The sequence below is a fragment of the Bactrocera neohumeralis genome, chromosome 5 (assembly GCF_024586455.1).
Source record: "Bactrocera neohumeralis isolate Rockhampton chromosome 5, APGP_CSIRO_Bneo_wtdbg2-racon-allhic-juicebox.fasta_v2, whole genome shotgun sequence".
Taxonomy (NCBI): domain Eukaryota; kingdom Metazoa; phylum Arthropoda; class Insecta; order Diptera; family Tephritidae; genus Bactrocera; species Bactrocera neohumeralis.
The window spans coordinates 73,011,581-73,031,067 of record NC_065922.1 but is presented as its reverse complement, the minus strand read 5'-3'; the positions used below and the strand labels follow the sequence as shown (position 1 = coordinate 73,031,067).

General features: G+C 30.7%; 1 protein-coding gene and 1 long non-coding RNA gene across 3 annotated transcripts in view; one reads left to right on the top strand and one right to left on the bottom strand.

The window, feature by feature from the left end:
* Positions 1-19,487, top strand: part of LOC126759810 (uncharacterized) — a 136,429-nt gene that overhangs the window by 9,296 nt on the left and 107,646 nt on the right. For both annotated transcript variants that reach the window (XR_007667082.1, XR_007667083.1), the window contains exon 2: positions 8,052-8,662. This is a non-coding gene — a long non-coding RNA (uncharacterized LOC126759810). The remainder of the gene's footprint in view (positions 1-8,051; positions 8,663-19,487) is intronic.
* Positions 1-19,487, bottom strand: part of LOC126759809 (sodium/potassium/calcium exchanger 4) — a 37,444-nt gene that overhangs the window by 13,881 nt on the left and 4,076 nt on the right. The gene's annotated exons all lie outside the window — the stretch shown is intronic.

Genomic DNA, 19,487 nt, shown 5'->3' with positions numbered 1-19,487 from the left:
CAAACGTCAAATTGGCCGCTTTCATTGGTAAAGTATGCATTATTGCTAGGTAAAATAATCGATTGTGCGAATTGCCATGTGTCAATGACGACTGCTAAAGTTTTTGTGTTGTATTTGTTTAGAAAATTGTTATAATTATAGTAAAATTCAATTGAATTTGCGCCTCTAGAAGTATTTTAAACCCGTGGTAATTGCACGTGAATATTTCATTAGCAGTGTGTTAAGGGTTGTCATACATTGTGTATTTGCTTTTAGTCAACTAGCAGACGAATAAACAAATCATTTGAAATCATGTGCAAGTGTTTAATGCGCATATTAGCAATAAAAATTGTCGCGGTTATGTTTAAGCAACAAAAAATTGTTTTGTATAAAATTAGACATAATAATTGATAGACTTTGTTTGGGTCACCATATGAACCCACAATTAGTTGTTAGTGTAAGTGTTGTAAGTGCTTAGCATATCCGTTTTAAGTTTGATGCGATGCAATGTTATGATTTTTTTATATCATTAACTAAAAGTATGAACACCTTATAAGTGGAAATGCTTTGCTTGAACCAAAAAAAAAAAACGATTTTCGATAATATTGTTAGTTTGAAACATTTGGTGCTTCGCATTTTTAATTTATTTGAAGAATTAGGCCTAGCACAGGGTATATTAAGTTTGCCACGATATTTGTAAACACACAAAAGAAACGTCGGAGACCTTATAGATAATATAATATATACATATATAAATGATCAGCTTGATGAGCTGCGTTGATTTAGCCATGTGCAGCTGCATATACCCGAATCAGTCCCTCAGTTTTTGAGATATTGCTCTGAAATTTTGCACACATTCTTTTTCTCACCAAAAAAAACTTTCATTTGTCGAAAGCCGCCGAGATCGGGAAATTACAAAGTATATTTGTCATACAAACTGACCGACAGAAAACAAGTTTTTGTAGGAAAAACTTTTTTATTTGACAAGGTATCTTCATGAAATTCAGCATAGACTATTGTCTAAGGCAATGGTACAATATGCGAAGAAATTGTTCAGATCGGTTCACTATAGCATATAGCTTCCATACAAATTCACCGATCAAACTCAAGTCCTTGTATGAAAAACTTTTTTATTTGACAGGATATCTTGACGAAACTTGGTGTGGATTATTCTTCAAGGCAACGATACAATCTCCAAACAAATTGTTCAGATCGGTTCACTATAGCATATAGCTGCCGTACAAACTGACTAATCAAAATCAAGATACAAACATTTTTATACCCTTTATGCCATAAAAATGCATCTGTGAAGCGTGCTATAGCTGCGGTGCAGTCGAAGATGACATTCTTTCTTGTCTATCACATTTATTTTTCATTATTTATTCATTATTATTTTGTCAATAGACTTCGTCAGCTGCTAAATATTGGGAGTCGTCATCTGCTGTGCTAAAAATCAGTTTTAGAACACTATCTTTATTAATAATTGCAATCAAACAGTAAATATGTATTTTCACAAGTCTGATTTCTCAATTATCAAGTTATAAATACTTAGGCAGTGCGTCTAATTTAAACTGTAGCCGTAAACAAACGTTTATTTGTTTTTCCATTTCCTAATTATCAGCGCATAAGTACGTTTTCAGCTAAACTAATATGAGCTGACGTCTATTTTTGTAAACAGCTGTCATCTGTCAAAAATAGTTGCTAGACGTCAACGCTTTCTTTGCATACTTCTTATGCCTACCCGTTTCTGCTGTGTACCGTTCTTTATTTGCGGTGTTTTTTTGCACATACTTTTTTCCTCAGCTTACTATTTTCTTGTTTGCCAAATTTATGACACAAGTGCTCAATGTTTATTTAATTCGTTTATGGGTGTAAACGAAACCCTTTTTGACTGCGAATTTTTAGATAAGTACCGCTACTTTGTAGCAGATTGAGCGAAAGTGTCAGCCAGTCAGTCAGTAGGGTAATTAATTAGTCAGAGCGCTGCAAATACTGATTTCGTTTATCAGAAATATCAGCAGTGAGCACAACTATCAGTCAAGCAGCCAAATAACTCTCTTACTCATTGAGTTAATTCTAAAGCTATTAACTCATTCGTGTGTATTTCCGCCAAACCAATAAAAGTGCCGTTGTAAATGCTTAGGAACACGGAAAATGGCATATAAATAAAGATAAAAAGCCGAATAGGCAAATACAGCGTTGCTATAACTGCAATATTACAACAAAAACAACGTAAACAATAAAAAACCACAGCACAAAGAAATTATCACAAAATTTATCGTGACTCCAACTTTATTAATTATGCATTCATATTTGCTAATATGTACATGTGTGTGTAAATTTGTGTTTTTGTGTGCTCTGTTTGTTTGCCTTTTAATTTTCTTATCACACATTTGACATGTTCTTAGTGTGATTTTTAGCGGCATATTAACCTTGTGTTCTATTGTTAGTTGTTTTTATTTTCCTTTTCATTATGATTATTGATGCCAATGTGACTTTTTGCCATTTAAAAGCTTATAGAGAAAAAGGAAAATGCTTGCAAAAATCAGATTTTAGTCTGCATTGTATAAATGTCTTTAAGATGTAATGAAGCTTTCCTGCATATGAAAATTCTAGCTTAGTGAAAGCTCAGAGCTTCTTATCATAGCAAAAAAAATCCTTTTTCGTCTGTACTATAAACATTTATAGCTCAAAAATGGTTGAACCTACTTAAGCTTTCATAGTTATTGAAGCTTAATGAAAACTTCAGAGCTTTATTTGTTTGCTTAAGAAAACTTTTAATATGTATTACAAACAAACGTCTTCCAGAAATGCACATAACTTCTTAAAGCTTTCATGCATATGAAAGTTCGAGCTTAGTGAAAGCTTCGGAGCTTTCTGTATTGCGGAAATAACTTTTTATAATCAGTATTATAAACAAACCTGTTCCAAAAATGCATAGAACTTACTAAAATGTACATGCATACGAGAATTCTATCCAAGTGAAAGCTTCGAAGTTTTCATTTTTTTGCGAAAAAATTAATTAATACCAAACTTAACATCCATACATATTTCAAAAATTTATTAAAATTTCAGACGCCTTCATGCATATGAGAGTCTAACTTAGTGAAAGCTTCTGAGATTTCTTTGTTTAAAAAAAAAACTTTTTAATCCTTATCATTAACAAAGCTCTTCCAAAAATGCGTAGAACTTACTAAAATTTGAAAGTATATGGGAATTCTAGCTTAGTGAAAGCGCAAAAGCTTTTTTTTATTGCGAAAAAACTAATCAGCATAATCATTTGTACAAGCATACATGATCTAAAATTGCATTAAACCCTTAGACGCCTTCATGCTTACGAGAGTCTAGCTTAGCGAAAGCTTCTGAGCTTTCTGTGTTTCCGAAAACAACTTAATCAGTACTAAATAGGTACAAATATTCTACAAAAATTCGTTAAACTCACTGAAAGTTTCAAGCAGATGAAAGCTTTTGCTTAGTGAAAGCCTCCGAGCTTAATTTTTTTCAAAACTGCGAAAACAACTTAACCCGTATTAAGTAGATACAAATATGCTATAATAATACATTAAACTTACTAAAAGCTTTCAAGCAGATGAAAGCTTTCGCTTAGTAAAAGTTTCAGAGCTTAATTTTTTTCAAAGTGGGATGTGAAATAACATAATAAGTGAGATTTATGATAAAAAAAATTTAAAAAATTTTTGGTGTGTGTAAATTTATCGAATTAACGCCTAAACTTTTTAGCATCAATAAATTAAAAAAAAAATGCTTCCAAATTAAACTTTAAAGAATAAATATGGTTTCTTATCATAAAATTTCTGCTTAGTAACTTTTATTGATTAGACGTAAAAATAGATGAATATACAGCTTCCACGTCTCAAGCTATTAGTCTTATGTAAATAAAATTTGTTATAATAAAAAATAAATTTTCTGAAGATAGTCTTGCCATATTTTTACATTAAAAATGCTAAAAATTATTATATAACACTTTGGAAATTTTTTAAATGTGATTTTCGTGCACTTTTATTGCCTTAATTCATTTCGCTTTAATTATGAGTATGCATTTCCAACGAAAATAATGAAAAAACCTTCGCTACTCACTCGCTAAACCGGTCGTGTACAATACATATGTACATACATATTTATGTTACTGAGTTCAGCCCTTTTCTTGATGGTGCAGCAGCAGAGCTTAGATATTGCTCATAAATAGCTACTGAGTGCAACGACTGAGAGAGTGAGTGGTTAAATGAGGTGTAGCAGTGATGTTTGGGAAAATAGCAATCGATTAAAAATAGTTGTGAGTTTGGACTAAAAAAATTAAAATAATTTTTTTTTAATATTAAATTTTGTAATTTTAATTTAAAATAACAATTTCAATATTAAAATTTAGATTTTAATATTAAAATAATAATTTAATTCTTTATTCTAGTTTTGATAATAATTTTAAGATGAGAAAATAAATTTAAAAAATGCTTCCATTTTGCGTATAACAGCACTATCAACAGATACTTCAGCTGGGTATTAAAATTATTTTAATTTTTTTATGTTATTATGTCATTATTTTATTTTTTTTAAGGGTAAAAACTGTGTTACTTTTTGTTGTAAATAAGATAAATAATTTTTTTTGTTGAGTTTAAAATTTGCATGCAGACACCTTGTAATGCTTTAACATGCATGCGAACTAGTAGTAAATCAGACGAATCCTATAGAATAACGTAAAATTAAAGCTTTGATGTAAACAAACAAATCAATAAGAAAATTGTTATAAATGAATGAAATTTTGGTTGATTCTGTGTTAATTTTGCTTTGAGAATATGATTTGTAGCAAAAAATTTATTGATTCTGTGCTAACTTTGTTTTGAGAATATGAATTATAGAGCATAATAAATTAATTTGCACAAATCTTTTTGCACTTTTAAACTCATAGCATCACAGTTATTAAAAATATCAGTGCTGCTACCTTTTCGCACCCGCCTGCAACTAGTTTGCATGTCGTGCCAGTAGTTCCTCACGCCAGAAACAAGCATTTAGTTGATTGACCCAGCAAAAGTGAACAAAATTCGTAAAGAATTGCCCTTCCTTGCTTGGCAACGACAACATAAGCGAATTGTTTACCTGCACTAGCAATGAGTAGCCAAACAATTCAACACGCGCGCTGCCCGATGCTTTGACTTTGAAATTTTTTACATTCTTGTCATAGTGCCAAAGCCACTAACTACAACTGATTTGCACAAACAATTGATTTCTTCAGTTATTAACGCCTGACTATTATAATTATTTATTTACAATACATTTCAATATAGTTTTTTCTTCACATACATAAGTACAGCCAAAATGGCCGTTGGCCGCAATTGAGGCCAAGCTTACTAAATACAATTCCCATTTGTGGGCACAGAATATGTTTGTTTGTATGCACGAGGGTGGCCAAAGCTGCTGCCATAATTCTCATGCGCAAATAAATAACATTTAATTGTTTAAATGTGTGCGTGTTAATGTTTTTGTTTACAATTTCAAGATATATTCAAATGATATTTGCAAAATTCTTGGCTTTGGCATTAAAAAAATGCAACAATAATAACTATTGAATTGTCTGCAGCCATACATATAAATATATTCTTACAACTTAAAGTAATTTTCAATGTAATCATTACACTTTGGTTTATTTTTATTTTTAATTACTCTTTGTTTGCGCGCTGCGCCTTAACTTTTACCAGCGCGCTTCACCCACTATATGTATGTATGTTCGGCAGACGCTTGTCAATTATTTTTAAGCGTTTAATAAACAATTGGTTTTATTTAAATATTTTTTTAAAGCGCAATTAAACGTGTTTTACACGCATGGCATTCGAAAAGTGTGCTGCGAAAAAAGAGAAATTATGTATTACTCATTTTCTTGCACAGCAGACAGGCTTTTACCTGCGCTGCTTTGCTGCTTTGCTTATTTGTTGTTATTTTTGATTTTTTGCTGTCTGCAGGGCTTAATTGCTGCTTCTCGAAGCATGGCATAAGTGTGGCACACATTTCTTAAGTGGCCAAAACGAGTTTTCACAACACAATTTAATGTTTTGATTATTAAAGGCAATTTTTTTTGGTTTTGTTTTGATTGTTAAAGCATTTTTTGCTTTTCTTCTCAATTTCATTTTCTTTTATTTTATTATTTTTTGTTTTTGTTTTTATTTGTATTTTCAATTTTTAATTTTGCCTTGCTTTCTTCGTGTGCCTGTGTGCTGCCTGCGAAAATTACCCACAATTCTTGCGCTCATTTGAATAATTATTTTCTGACAGTTATGAGTTATAAATGCTTATTTATTTTATTATAATTTTCGCGCTGACTTTTGCGCTAAAACTTAAGCGCAGCATTTGCAAATTGAGATTACAAGCTTATTGCACAAATTGCTACAGCGAATTCATAAAAATATTGTGTATTGTGTGTGTTTTAAATATCGATAATTTTTGTAGGAGTAAAATATTCGTTTAAGATCCTACATAGCATGCGTACCATGAATAATTTAGAGAAATTTGCAATTTTTAAGTGATAAATTGTTGTAGTTTTGATAACATATGTATGCTTATATGATTTTTAGAGTGCTTCAAAAAATATTATGTCATTTAATTTAGTTTATTATTTTATTTTATATATCGATAATTTTTGTAGGAGTAAAATATTCGTTTAAGCGTTAAAGTATTGTTAGCGGAAATAACTGAGAAAGCTTTTTAAACTTATAGATAATAAAATATTGAAATTGTGCTAATTTTACATATTTATAATATGACATTTTTTTAACGCTTCTGTTAAAAATTTATACTTGTAATCAAAATCCTCACCTAAACACCATGTTTGCTCTGAAATCTATGATTTTCTGTACAAGAAGACTAGTTACAGTAATTTAAAAATTACAAAATTCCTTCAAATTTCAAATTTTCAAAAAAATCTGCAAATTTTCTACAGTTTTCAAAATGTCTGCAAATTTCAAAAAAGAAAAAAATGCAAAATTTCAACTAATTTCAAAAGTTTTACATATTGCAAAATTTAATAATTTTGGCTAATTTACAAAATTTATCTAAATTTCAAAAGGTTCAAAATTTTATTAAATTTCAAAATGTAATAATTTTAGATATTATACAAAATTTCTTCAAATTTCAAAATTATAAAAAAACTGCAAACTTTATAAAGTTTTCAAAATGTCCGAAAATTTTCGAAAAATTACAAAACTTCTCCTCGTCTCAAAAATGTTCAAAATTTCATAATTTCTGATAAAAACAAAAAGGTTTTCAAAATGTCTCCAAACTTCAAAAAATAACGAAATTTTTCCAAATTTCGAAACTTTTCCAAACTTAATAAATTCTAATGAAAGCAAAAAAGTTCTCAAAATGTCTCCAAATTTCAAAAAATTACAAAATTTCTCCTCATCTCAAAAATGTTCCAAATTTCATAATTTCTGATAAAAACAAAAAAGTTTTCAAAATGTCTCCAAACTTCAAAAAATTACGAAATTTCTCCAAATTTCAAAACTTTTCCAAACTTAATAAATTCTGATGAAAGCAAAAAAGTTCTCAAAATGTCTCCAAATTTAAAATTTCTGATAATTTACATAAGTCTCCAAATTTCAAAAAGTTCAAAATTTTTTCAAATTATAAAATGTAATAATTTTTGATAATAAAATGATTTATAGATGAGGACAGAGCGCCACATTAAACATTCGAATACTTAAAAGTTTTAACAAATCAATATTAGCTTTAGCAAACCTGTCAATAAGTGCCGTATGATGGATGTACAAACTTATTGCGAACTAACATGTAATTTTTATATCATAAATGTTATTATATTTTTAATGCCGCAAATTTAGATTTTAATTTAAGTTTTTTAACGATTTACATTTTTTCATTACAATAATGCTCTTTTAAGAAATGTATACATGTACATAAGTATATGTATGTATGTATGTATAGTATTTCATAATTATGTATAAAATTTTAATAATACTAAATTGCAATAAAATATCCTTTAATTAATATTATTGGTATTGGTAATTAAAATAAAAATATATCGATAACATTTTTGTTTACATTTATTGCAGACATTTACATGCAGACACCATATAACAGAGTATCATACATTACGAGCGTGCGAACTCGTGGTAAATGAAAACAATAACATCGAATAACGTAAATTTAAGGCGTCGTTGTAAACAAACAAGGAAATAATAAGCTGTTTAAAAATAAGTGAATTTTGATTAATTTCGAGTTAATGTTGTGTTGTGAGTGTGATTTAAAGTGCATAATATATAAAAAAAGTTTATAATAGTGTAATAAGAATAGTGTAATAAAATGAAAGTGAAAATGTGTGAAACACGTGCGCGAAAGTAGCTGGGAAATTGGCTTAAACATTCTGCGGTAACTGCGGCAGTTCTGTGCGCAAACGACTTACATACTTTGTGGACCTACTGAATGAAATTGAAATGCTAAAATATGTAGTAAAAGAGCAGTTAATTCGTGTTGGTGCAGCGTAATTTAGAGCGCATATTATTTTGTGCAACATAACCTTAATGCAGTTAACTAGCAGCTGGGTTAGCGCACTTTGTACGCATTATCGGTACATTTGTAATGATAAACTAGAATTGCGGCAGTGCTTAAAGTATGCTTGAAACTTTTTACAAAAAGACTGAGGTTTACTTTTTTTGCTGGTTATGTGAGTATTGCTTTTAGTCTTAAATTTTAAATTTTATATCATGTTTTATATATGTATATAAATATTTTACTTTTCATTTTAGTTTTTATTTATTTATTTTTTAAGCGTATTTTGCATTTTTAGTGCTTCTTGTTTTATATGCGATGTAAAGTTATGTGTTTTTATTAAGAAATTTGTACTTTTTAATTGAATATTTTTGCTTTTCATACAAGTATTCACCACACAATTTTCCAATTACTTATTTATTTATTACTATTTTTTACCTTTCGCCATTTGTAATCGAATGAGCGACTTCAATTATATCATAATATTAAATTACTGCCAAGTAATTTGAGTAGCTTTAATTAGTTCACTTTTTTCGCAAGACTTTTGCACAATTTTTTCACTCTGCGGTAACGTAGTATTTTGTGGCTTTATTGATAAAGAAAAAAATTATTTAAAAATACATTTTAATTGTATTTATTGCGTTTTTGTCACTTTTTTCTCATTTATTGTTTACACACTTTGCGGTTAACCGTGGCGTATACTTCTTCTATTCACTGCTCTGGCGGTGTCAATAACGCGCGGCGCAACACAAAAGCCACCTTTGTCAATTTACACCGGCTAATGAGCGAATATCGTATACTTTAGGCGGTATTTGTAGTGCGCGTAGTTGTTGGCGGTTAAGCGTTTCACAAGCCAATAAGAGTGTTGTCTAGTTTTATCGACGTTTATAAGCAGTAAATGTTGCGACGCTGCCAATACAAACATACATACTGTGTATGCGAGGGCATTGGAGCGCCAATATAGTGGGTAAAACAGAGAAATAATGAATAAATTTCATATGAGCAGCATAACAGAGAACCGGTACCATGGCAACAGCCATGTAATTATGCGGCAGTGCAACAACAACAACACTGTAGCGCAAAAAAAAAATTGTAGTGACTTTGTAAAACGTTGTAAGGAAATGCGCCTTAGCTGCCATTGCATGCGCGCTCATACAAACGCGCTCCCAGCACGCCACGTGCTCTCCACTCTTTGAATACTGAGAAGTCCAAACTTGTTGCTCAGCTTAGTGGCGCTTTTTTGGTATTTTCCAAGTTTCGCTTTATTTTCTGGCTAAAAAGACAGACCTTTTAAATGCCGCCGCCATACCTCCGCGTTGCGTCGCGCCTTCTACTACGGTGTGAACTTGCCTACCAGCTGTGCAATTAAGCTGCGTTGCACGGTTTTCATACTTAAACGCTTTGATTTACTTATTGTGATCGATTTTAGTGTCATTAGCGCGCATTTAATAGCGGCTTAATTTCGTTTTTTATTAGTTTTTGTAAAAAATATAAATAATATTAAACAGCTTTGTAAACTTTAAGCGCTTAAATTGTTTACTTTGCGCTTTTTATTTATTTTTTATTTTTTTATTTCATTTTTTTTTTGTGTGTATTTCTCTGTATAACTTGCGCTCAGTTTTGGCATTAGGCGTTATTTCTAGTTGTTGTACTTCCCGCTCAAGTTAAGCTGCTTATATTTGAGCTACATTCGGCACTTGCGGTTTACCACATAAATTACTTTTGAGTGCCAAAAAAAGCAAAGAGGCGTCACTCTGAAATAGGTTTGAGTTTATTGTCGTTTTAGCTGAACTAAAATAGCGCAAGTTTCTCAGAAAACGCATTAGACATGGTTTATCTTACTCTTTGTAGCTTCGAGGAGATAACTCTCATTATAGTTAAGGGGTTTTAATGCTCTGAGTCCATTTCTTGTATGAAAAGGTTTTATGATCGAAATAAATAACGAAAAGGTATGATTCGCCTAGATGTATGCTTTAAAAAACAACTTGCTTTAGTATTTCTGTATAATCTTACAACAAAGATTATAGAAGACACGTCAGTTTTGCAAAACCATCTTTTTTTAAACCATTTGAGAAGTGTAATAAGCCTTGCTGTTCGAAAGAAATTACGGAAAAGTTTAGTTTGCCTGAAAGTATGTTTCAAATAACAACTTACTTTTCTATTTTTGTGTAATTTAAAGATAAATAATATAAGATGGGTCGGTTTTGCAAAAATATATATTTTTATAAACTATTTGAGAAATGTAGTCAATCCGCACTTTGAACGAAATAATGAAAAAGTTTAGTTCGCCTGAAAGTGTGCTTTAAATACAAACTTATTTTCATATTTCTGTAAAATCTCACAGCAAAGTTTAGAAAATAATGTTATAATTGCAAAATTGTATATTTTTATAAACCTTTAGAAATGTGTAGATGTATTGCCGGTTGAAAGCAATAACGAGAAAAATGATTTGCGCCTAAAAGTATGCTTTAAATAACATATTACTCTGATATTTATGTATAATATCACAAATTAATATTTTTATAAACCATTAGAGAAGTGTAGTTAATCAGCTTATCGAAAAAAATAATATAAAATATTGCTTGTTTCGCCTAACTGTATACTTTACAGACGTAACTAAGAAAATTAGGTCCAAAATGGCGAGCTACACTAATGTTTTGAGTAAGTAGTTACTTCTACTGCTACTTTATAGAACTTAAAAACACGATCTCAATTAAATATCTATTAGCTGAAATAATATGCTCCTATAAACTCTCCACATTAACCAATGTTATATTTCTTAAAAAAAAAACACAAAAAATCTCTACCCAATCAACCGTAGCGCTTCTAGCTGCCTTAACACCGTCGCTTGACTCAAATTGAGCTACTTTTGTCTCAGTGCTCACATCTTTTAATGTGCTCTTCGCACTCCTTGCTTCACCCACATCTCCACCAATCTTTAGGTAAATCAATCATAGCAATTGAACTTTGCTTGCGAGCATGCAATTAATGTTTGTTTTGTGTCTGACGCGTCGCGCTTTTTTAATGAGTTAAATAATGCTAAAAATGTACTTTACATTTTCTAATTACATCACAACAACAACACCACTTTTTTTAGAAAGAATTTACTAAGCCAACAACTGCTAATAAAGCATATCTTTGTTTTGTTGTTGTGTGTTATTCTTGCTATTGTTGTTGCTGTCATTGAGCCGTTTTTGTTATGTACAATTCAATTACGCCGGAGTGTTGGGAAAATACGCGCATTTTTGTCAGTCATATTTAGCGTTAAATGGTCAATATGTGTGTTATGAGGTGAGCAGATTTAGAGGGAAAAAATTAAAAAATAAAAATTATTTTTTCTTCTAATTCTGTTCACTTTTATGCACATATTAAGAAGACAAAAAAATTGGAAATTTAAAAAAAAAAGATATTTTTTTTAGAAATGTTATTTGTCAGGTTTTTTAATATTTTTTTTTATTATTTATTGCAATTAAATTTTTTTTATATATTTTATTTAAATTTATTTTATATTGTTTTTAATTTTTGTTTTTTTATATATAGTTTTTTTTTTTTTTTTTTTATAATTTACACAATTTATTTTATGTAATTTTTATTTAAAATAATTTTTTCTATTTTTGTTTTACTTTATATACATATGTATGTTTTTTTTTTTAAATTATTTTTTTGCTTTAATTTGTAAAAATTGTATTTAAATTTATTTAATATTGGTTTTTAAATATTTTTTTTGTCTTTTAATATTTTTTACGTTTTTTTAAATTATTTTTATTTAATATAATTTGTTTACCTAATTTTTGCCTTACTATATATAGTATTTTAACAAATTTTTGTTTTACTTTATTTTTGCTTTCCTTTAATAATATTATATATAATTTTATTTAAAATTTTTTATATTTTTATAATTTAAATAATTTATTTAACGTAATTTTAATTCAAAATATTTTTTTTCTAATTTTTTTTTTTACTTTATATATGTTTTTTTTAATTTTTTTTTTTGGTTTAATTTGAAAAAATTGTATTTAAATTTATTTAATATTGTTTTTTAAATATTTTTTTTTTATTTTTTGTCTTTTAAAATTTAAACAATTTATTTTATGCTATTTTTATTTAAAATATTTTTTTTACCTAATTTTGATTTTTAGTTCATATTTGCTTTAATTTAAAAATATTTTCTCTTACTCCTTAAATACACCCCTCTTTGCCATTAAATTTCATTTTTTTTAACATTTAGTTATTTCTCTCCATTCCAAACATTTACGTATCAATAACTCCCGCTGTGAATTACGCGCGCTTTGACGTGTTGCGCGTGCGCGATGCGCAGTCGGCAATTGCAAGCATTTTTCCGCTGCGCTTTTTATTGCAATTAAATGGGCGTCCACTGGTTTGGCATTGCTTGCCTCTTCTACTATCGTAGTTTAGCTTGTTAGTTACAATCAAACTTCTATCGCGCTTGCTGTTGTTGTTGTGTTTGCGCTCTCTCGCAGTTAGCAACTGCAAACAAGTTTGTTGAACTTGCTTGGCGTTGTGCCAATTCAGGTTGACTGGGAAACTCTGGCCAACTGCCAACGCATTCAACAACAATAACATTTACAACAACAGTAGTCAGAATAATAAGCCATCTCATTGTAGTGCTGTGTGTGTGTGTGATTGTTGCTGTTGTTTGTTGTGTTTAATAAATCACGCTAGACTTTGAACACACCGTTTTTGCGTGTCATTTGAATTTTATTTCTTATTTCACGAATTTCACTTTTTGCTAAATTTCTTGTTATTTCTGTTGTTGTTGGAGTTTACTTAGCACGCTTTTTGCCTGGTTTTGGTTTTCGTCAGAATTTTATGGCTTTTGATCAGTGCATGTCCAGCTTTATTTTTTGCTTTTTTGCAATTTCAACGTAATTTTGTACAAAATTTTTGCGACGAATTCAAATCCAAAGGTTAGTTGCGTTAAAACTAGTTCAAGTTCGTTTAAAAATGGTGTTAAGAATATTGTGAAAGGCTCGCGCCCATCAGGATTGATTCTAGCAAGATCCAGATTATGGTATACTAGAAAAACTGCTATAAACAAATTTGCTTTCGAGCTTGTGAGAGTGGTATTCTGTCACTTTAGAAAGCTAAGATAACAGCCTCCATCTCATTAAACCCCTGGCAGGTCTTCAAGTACATCCTAAGTACGTCACCATTAAGCTGGCCGTACAGGTTCAGTTGATAGAATTCCTGTTTATCGGCTGGCCGACTTTGAATACAATACCCGATGAGGACTTGTGTCAACACTTGCGTAACCTACCGCATGTGCAGACAAGCACAGGTCATTTGACAGGGCGATAGCGTCTTAAAGCAGAGAGAACGTTAAACAAGACCGCATCGGTAGCCGACCTTAACCCAAAGACCGCAGTAGATATTAGAGATCTCGACGCCCTAACCACAAAGGAAAAAATCATTGAAGGAATGGGAATCATTTCCAGACCTGAAAATAAACATTTCCTCACCTAGGACAGGACACCACCGCTCCCATCGAATGCACATAAAATGGACAAAATTGTTAATGCCTACACATAAAATAAGAGTAAGACAAGTCGAACGGAATCCACCAACGAAGCATCGTTCTTTACTATTGAAGAGCTGCAACTGGCGACAAGGAAACATAAACCAATCATCTGGTCCAGATCACTAAATTAAAACCTTGAACACCTTGATGAGCTGAGTGGATTTATCTGAATATACGCAAAATGAACCCTTCTTTTTCGAGACATCACTTTGAAATTTTGCACGTGGCCTTTTCTCTCCAAAAACCTGCTATTTTGGGGGAACCACCGATATCGGACCACTATATCATATAGCTGCCATACAAACTGAACGTTTAAAATCAAGTACTCGTATGGAAAACTTTTTTTTTTGACGAGATAACTTCACGAAATTACGCACAGATCATTGTCAAAGGTAACGGTACAATGTCCATAAAAAATATTTCAGATCGGACCCCTATATCATATAGTTGCCAAAAATACGTTTTCCTTGTATGGAATAGATCGGACCCCTATCATGTCAAAGGTAACGGTACAATGTCCATATATCGGTTGCCATACAAATGAACGTTCAAAATCAAGTCCTTGTATGGAATACTTTTTGATTTGACGAGATATCTTCACGAAATTTCGCACAGATCATTGTCAAAGGTAACGGTACAATCTCCGAGAAAATATTTTAGATCGGACTACTATATCATAAAGCTGCCATACAAACTGTACGTTTAAAATCAAGTACTCGTATGAAAAATTTTTTTACTTGACGAGATAACTTCACGAAATTTCGCACAGATCATTGTCAAAGGTAACGGTACAATCTCCATAAAAAATATTTCAGATCGGACCCCTATATCATATAGTTGCCATACAAACTGAACGTTTAAAATCAAGTACTCGTATGGAAAACTTTTTTATTTGACGAGATATCTTCACGAAATTTGGCACAGATCATTGTCAAAGGTAACGGTACAATCTCCGAGAAAATATTTCAGATCGGACTACTATAGCATATAGCCGTCTTACTAACTGACCGACCTAAGTCAAGTTTTTGCATGGAAATTTTTTTAGTTGTGAATGGTATTCTAGCTTTGTTGCTACCGCAGTTAACGTTTTTTGTTTGTTTTTTATTTTGGAGAAAAAATCCCTAGAAACCGAAATAATTATTTTTTTATGATTGACAATCAGTTTAGTAATTTTGCGTATTTGCTTTGAAATTGCCGCACATGCGCCTTAATAAAACGTAATTTGTGTTTACAACAGCCGCCGTTTAACGCTACTTTGAGTTGTACTTTTTGTAAATAAAATCATAAAAATAATTACAATGTTTAAATTGTAATTTACTGTGGCGCAGCCGCCGATTTCTATTTCTATTTATATAAGAAAAGTCATTTAAACTTCCCCTATCAGACGCTTTGTGGGGTTTTCGTTGTTGCAAGGAATGTGTTAATTTAAACAGAAACAAAAAAACGCCCGCAAAAATCAGAAACCGTTTAATTCTACAGGAATCACATTTAACACCTGCCTGCCTTTAAAACACTCGCACACGTTATCATAGGCAATTAATGTGTTTCAATTTGTTTTATTTGTTTTTTATGCATTTATTTTCCACCGCAGCGACTTAAACGCCGCGCCATAGGCGGTTAATTGATTTGCCAGTCACGTTTTTGAAACAATACAGGCGACATATGCATGTGACTGTGTTTGTGTGTGTGTGTCCACTGGCTAGCACATGTGAGTAGGTTAGGGCGAGAATCCCCTTTTTCCAAAATAGGGGGTGTGTTGGGATTTTTTCATGCTTTTTCTTACATCTTTCTGAGCGTGAAAGTATGGCTTTGCATATATTTATATATGTATATATATGTATGTATATGTATATATATTCTATAAATTACCGTTGTCATAAACTGATTGTTTCGAATTATTTGATTTACTCAAATTCTTAGAATTTCTCAGCAGAAAATTATGCACTTAAGGCTTATAACTGAGAAATAATTGCTTATCAACCACAAAACGAAATTGATGAGCCGCTGAAACCCACAAGAAAATACAGAAAATTTACAATTATTCGCAGAATAGTAAACGTAAGTGATGAAATGTGAAATATTAATTTCTTATAGTACATAGACCGTTACATACTTACGCCAATAAAATCCGGTTAAGATGAAACTATTTTTTTTTTTTTAATTTCAAACATTTCGTATAAATACTTTGTTAAGCAAACCATTTTTTCTAAAAAAAATGTAAAATTAAAAAAAAAAATATTAAAAAAAAATTATAAAATTTCAAAAAAAATTGTGTTAAATATTAAAAATTTATAAAAAAAAATTAATTCAAAATTTTAATTTCGACTTTTATGTTAATAAAATGTAAAATTAAAAAAAATATATTTAAAAAAAAATTATAAAATTTCAAAAAAAAGCTTGTGTTAAATATTAAAAATTTATAAAAAAAATTTATTCAAAATTTTAATTTCGACTTTTATGTTAATAAAATATTTTATAAAAAAAACATTTTAAAATATTTCGTATAAATACTTTGTTAAGTATTTTTTTTTTTTTTGTAAACAATGTAAAAACAAAAATTCCAAAAAAATTTAAACTTACAAAAAAAAATTCATTTTTATATTTTTTTAATTCATTTTTATTTTTTTTTTAATATTAAAAACTTATACAAACTAAATTTTAATTGAAAAAATTATTTCGAATTTGAAATTTGTTTAAAATTTTGTATTTCTAACCATATTTCGTATGCGAAATCGTTGCGAATGTTGCAAAAGGCTTACGGTGATTCAGTTTTATGAAAAACACAAGCCTACGAGTGGTACAAAGCTTTCAAAAACGGTCGAGAAATCGTTAAAGACATGCCTGGTTCTGGATGACCTTTGACCTCTTCAACCGATGAAAATATTAAATAAGTGAAGGATATGGTGCTTGAAAATCATCAGGCAAGTGTTAGAGAGATGACAAGAGAGCTCGACCTATCTCGCTAGTTCGTTCTAATGATTTTCGTTTCGAGAGGATTATTTTTTTCAAAATAAATACCTTAAACAGGTCTACTGCTCGTGCAGATTCCAATCCCACATTCATGAAAAGCATTATAACTGCCGTAAGACGTGGGTTTATGAGTTTGAAATGCAAACAAGTCAACAATCATGAGAATGGAGGGGAAAATGCGAGCCGCAACCACAAAAATCATGTCAAAGCCGCTCGCAAATCAAGGTGATGCTCATTGTATTTTCGATATTCGTGGTTTGGTGAATCATAAATTTGTACCGGAAGGACAGATATGTAGTTAATAAGGAGTTCATTTGGCCGTATTGAGACGTTTGCGTGGCAACATCCGTCAAAAACGGCCGGAAGTGTGGAACAATTCATGGATTTTACAGGACGATAATACACCATCGGTTCGATGCCACAATTGTTACCGAATTCGAAGCCAAATACCATCGATCAACTAACGTACTCCATCCTCCACCTTTTCGTCGATTTCAAAGTGGCTTTTGACAGCACGAAAAGGACCTCTCCATGCCGTTCGAACAAAGAGCCAACATTTTGTTTTAAAGTTTGTAAAATTTTTACCGAAACGTTTCAATTGATGAAACAAGTTTATGGCGATGATCCCGTAGCAGATTGCACGAGTGGTTTCAACGTTTTCAAAGTGGTCGTGAGGACATAAATGACGATCAACATGTGGGCGAATCAAAATCCGTGATCACCGGAAATTTCATCGAAACTGTACATGAATTCATCAAAAATCAGCCGAAATCATCATTGAAATTCATGGAAATGGAATTGAACATCTCAAAAACATCAATTTATCGCATTTTGACCGAACATTTGGGCTTACGAAAGGTGTGTGCACGGTTTGTTCCGCACAAATTGACAGACGACCAAAAATTGCTCAGAATCCGTCTCATCGATCGACGCTTGTGACCGATTATTTGACCAAAAATCACATTTTAACCACTCCTTGTATTCACCTGATATGGCGCCGTGCGACTTCTTCCTTTTCGGAAGAATGCATTTGATCATGAAAGGAAAGCGTTATGCAGACGTAGAGGCCATTCAAAAGGCTTGCACCGGCATACTGGCGGCCATAACGGCCAACGAGCTAAAACACTCGTTCGACATGCTTTTGGACCGTGCAAAAAGCTGTATTAAAGCAGAATAGCAGATAGTCTCCTATTTTGAATAAAATAAATAGATTTTGCCGAAAATACCATTTGTTCTGTTGTTTTTTTAAAGTCCTGTTTACTTTGAAAAGCACCTTCTACGACGACATTGACGAATGACATTGTAAAGAAGAAGATACGTATATTATTTCTGTTGAGGATCACTTTGAAGTCGACAAAATAAATATTGAGGAATAATTAAATATTTTGCGTTTTATTTACAATTTCCGGCTACTTTTTTGTCAGATTTTATAATATCTCAACACCCTTCACATGGCACTGCTGGTTTGACGTCACAGAAAATGTCTTTAAAAAGTAATTTTCAGCAATCTAACTTCTTTACATCTCTAAGTGTGGCAAATTAGCCTCGCTTGAAGAACATGACGCAAAAGCGTCGCGTTTATCATTCGAAAACAATATTTTAGATTTCGAGAATTTAATAAATTCTTTATTAAATGCGCTCATGCGCCTATTTTCAAATGTTTAGTATTGAACATATGATACACAGTCAATGACAGCGGACCGATAGCGGTTATCAATAAACTGATTGCAGGCACGATATGACATGTATTTTTACTGATTTCTTAGTGTAATCATTTGATAATAATGTTATTCTTTCAAAATCGCCAACAGCGTGTAAACCACACGGTGCGAGTGGAAATCCCACTTTTCCGTCGCACTTTTTCATAAGAAAAAATGTACTGTTTATACTTTGTATTAACTTGAATTATGAAATAATCGGAATTAAATTTAAAAAATTTCACAACCCAGCTAAGCAATTATTTTTGCATTTGTATGTGTGGATGTCGCTATGTAATGTAGTATATGCTTCAGTGGCATCACACCTGCTGTGAGCAGCGCTGCATAACCACACGTTAAGAAAATGCACGTTATTCACGCTGTATTACAGCAACAATGTAAATTTATTGCATTAAAAGGCTATAGCAAATTTGCATTTAATATTAATAACAATTATTTAGTTCAGTATTGGCAATAATTAATTTTTTTATTTTCAGTTTTTGCAAAATATTTTGCTGTGCAATTAATTTATTTTGTACTTATGTAGTGAAATATGTCTCGATATAATATAGCATGATCGGAAAACGTAGTACGAGGAAATATTTGATTTTTTTTTGAATATTTAACTAACATTTTTTTAAATTGTATTTACTTACTAAAATATACCTAAAATCAATACAATTCATAAACTTCATAACTACAAAAAAAATAAAAATCAAGAAAAATATTAAATTTAATTTAATAATAATAACTAAAAACAAAATTAAATGTCATGAAAAATATATAAATAAAAA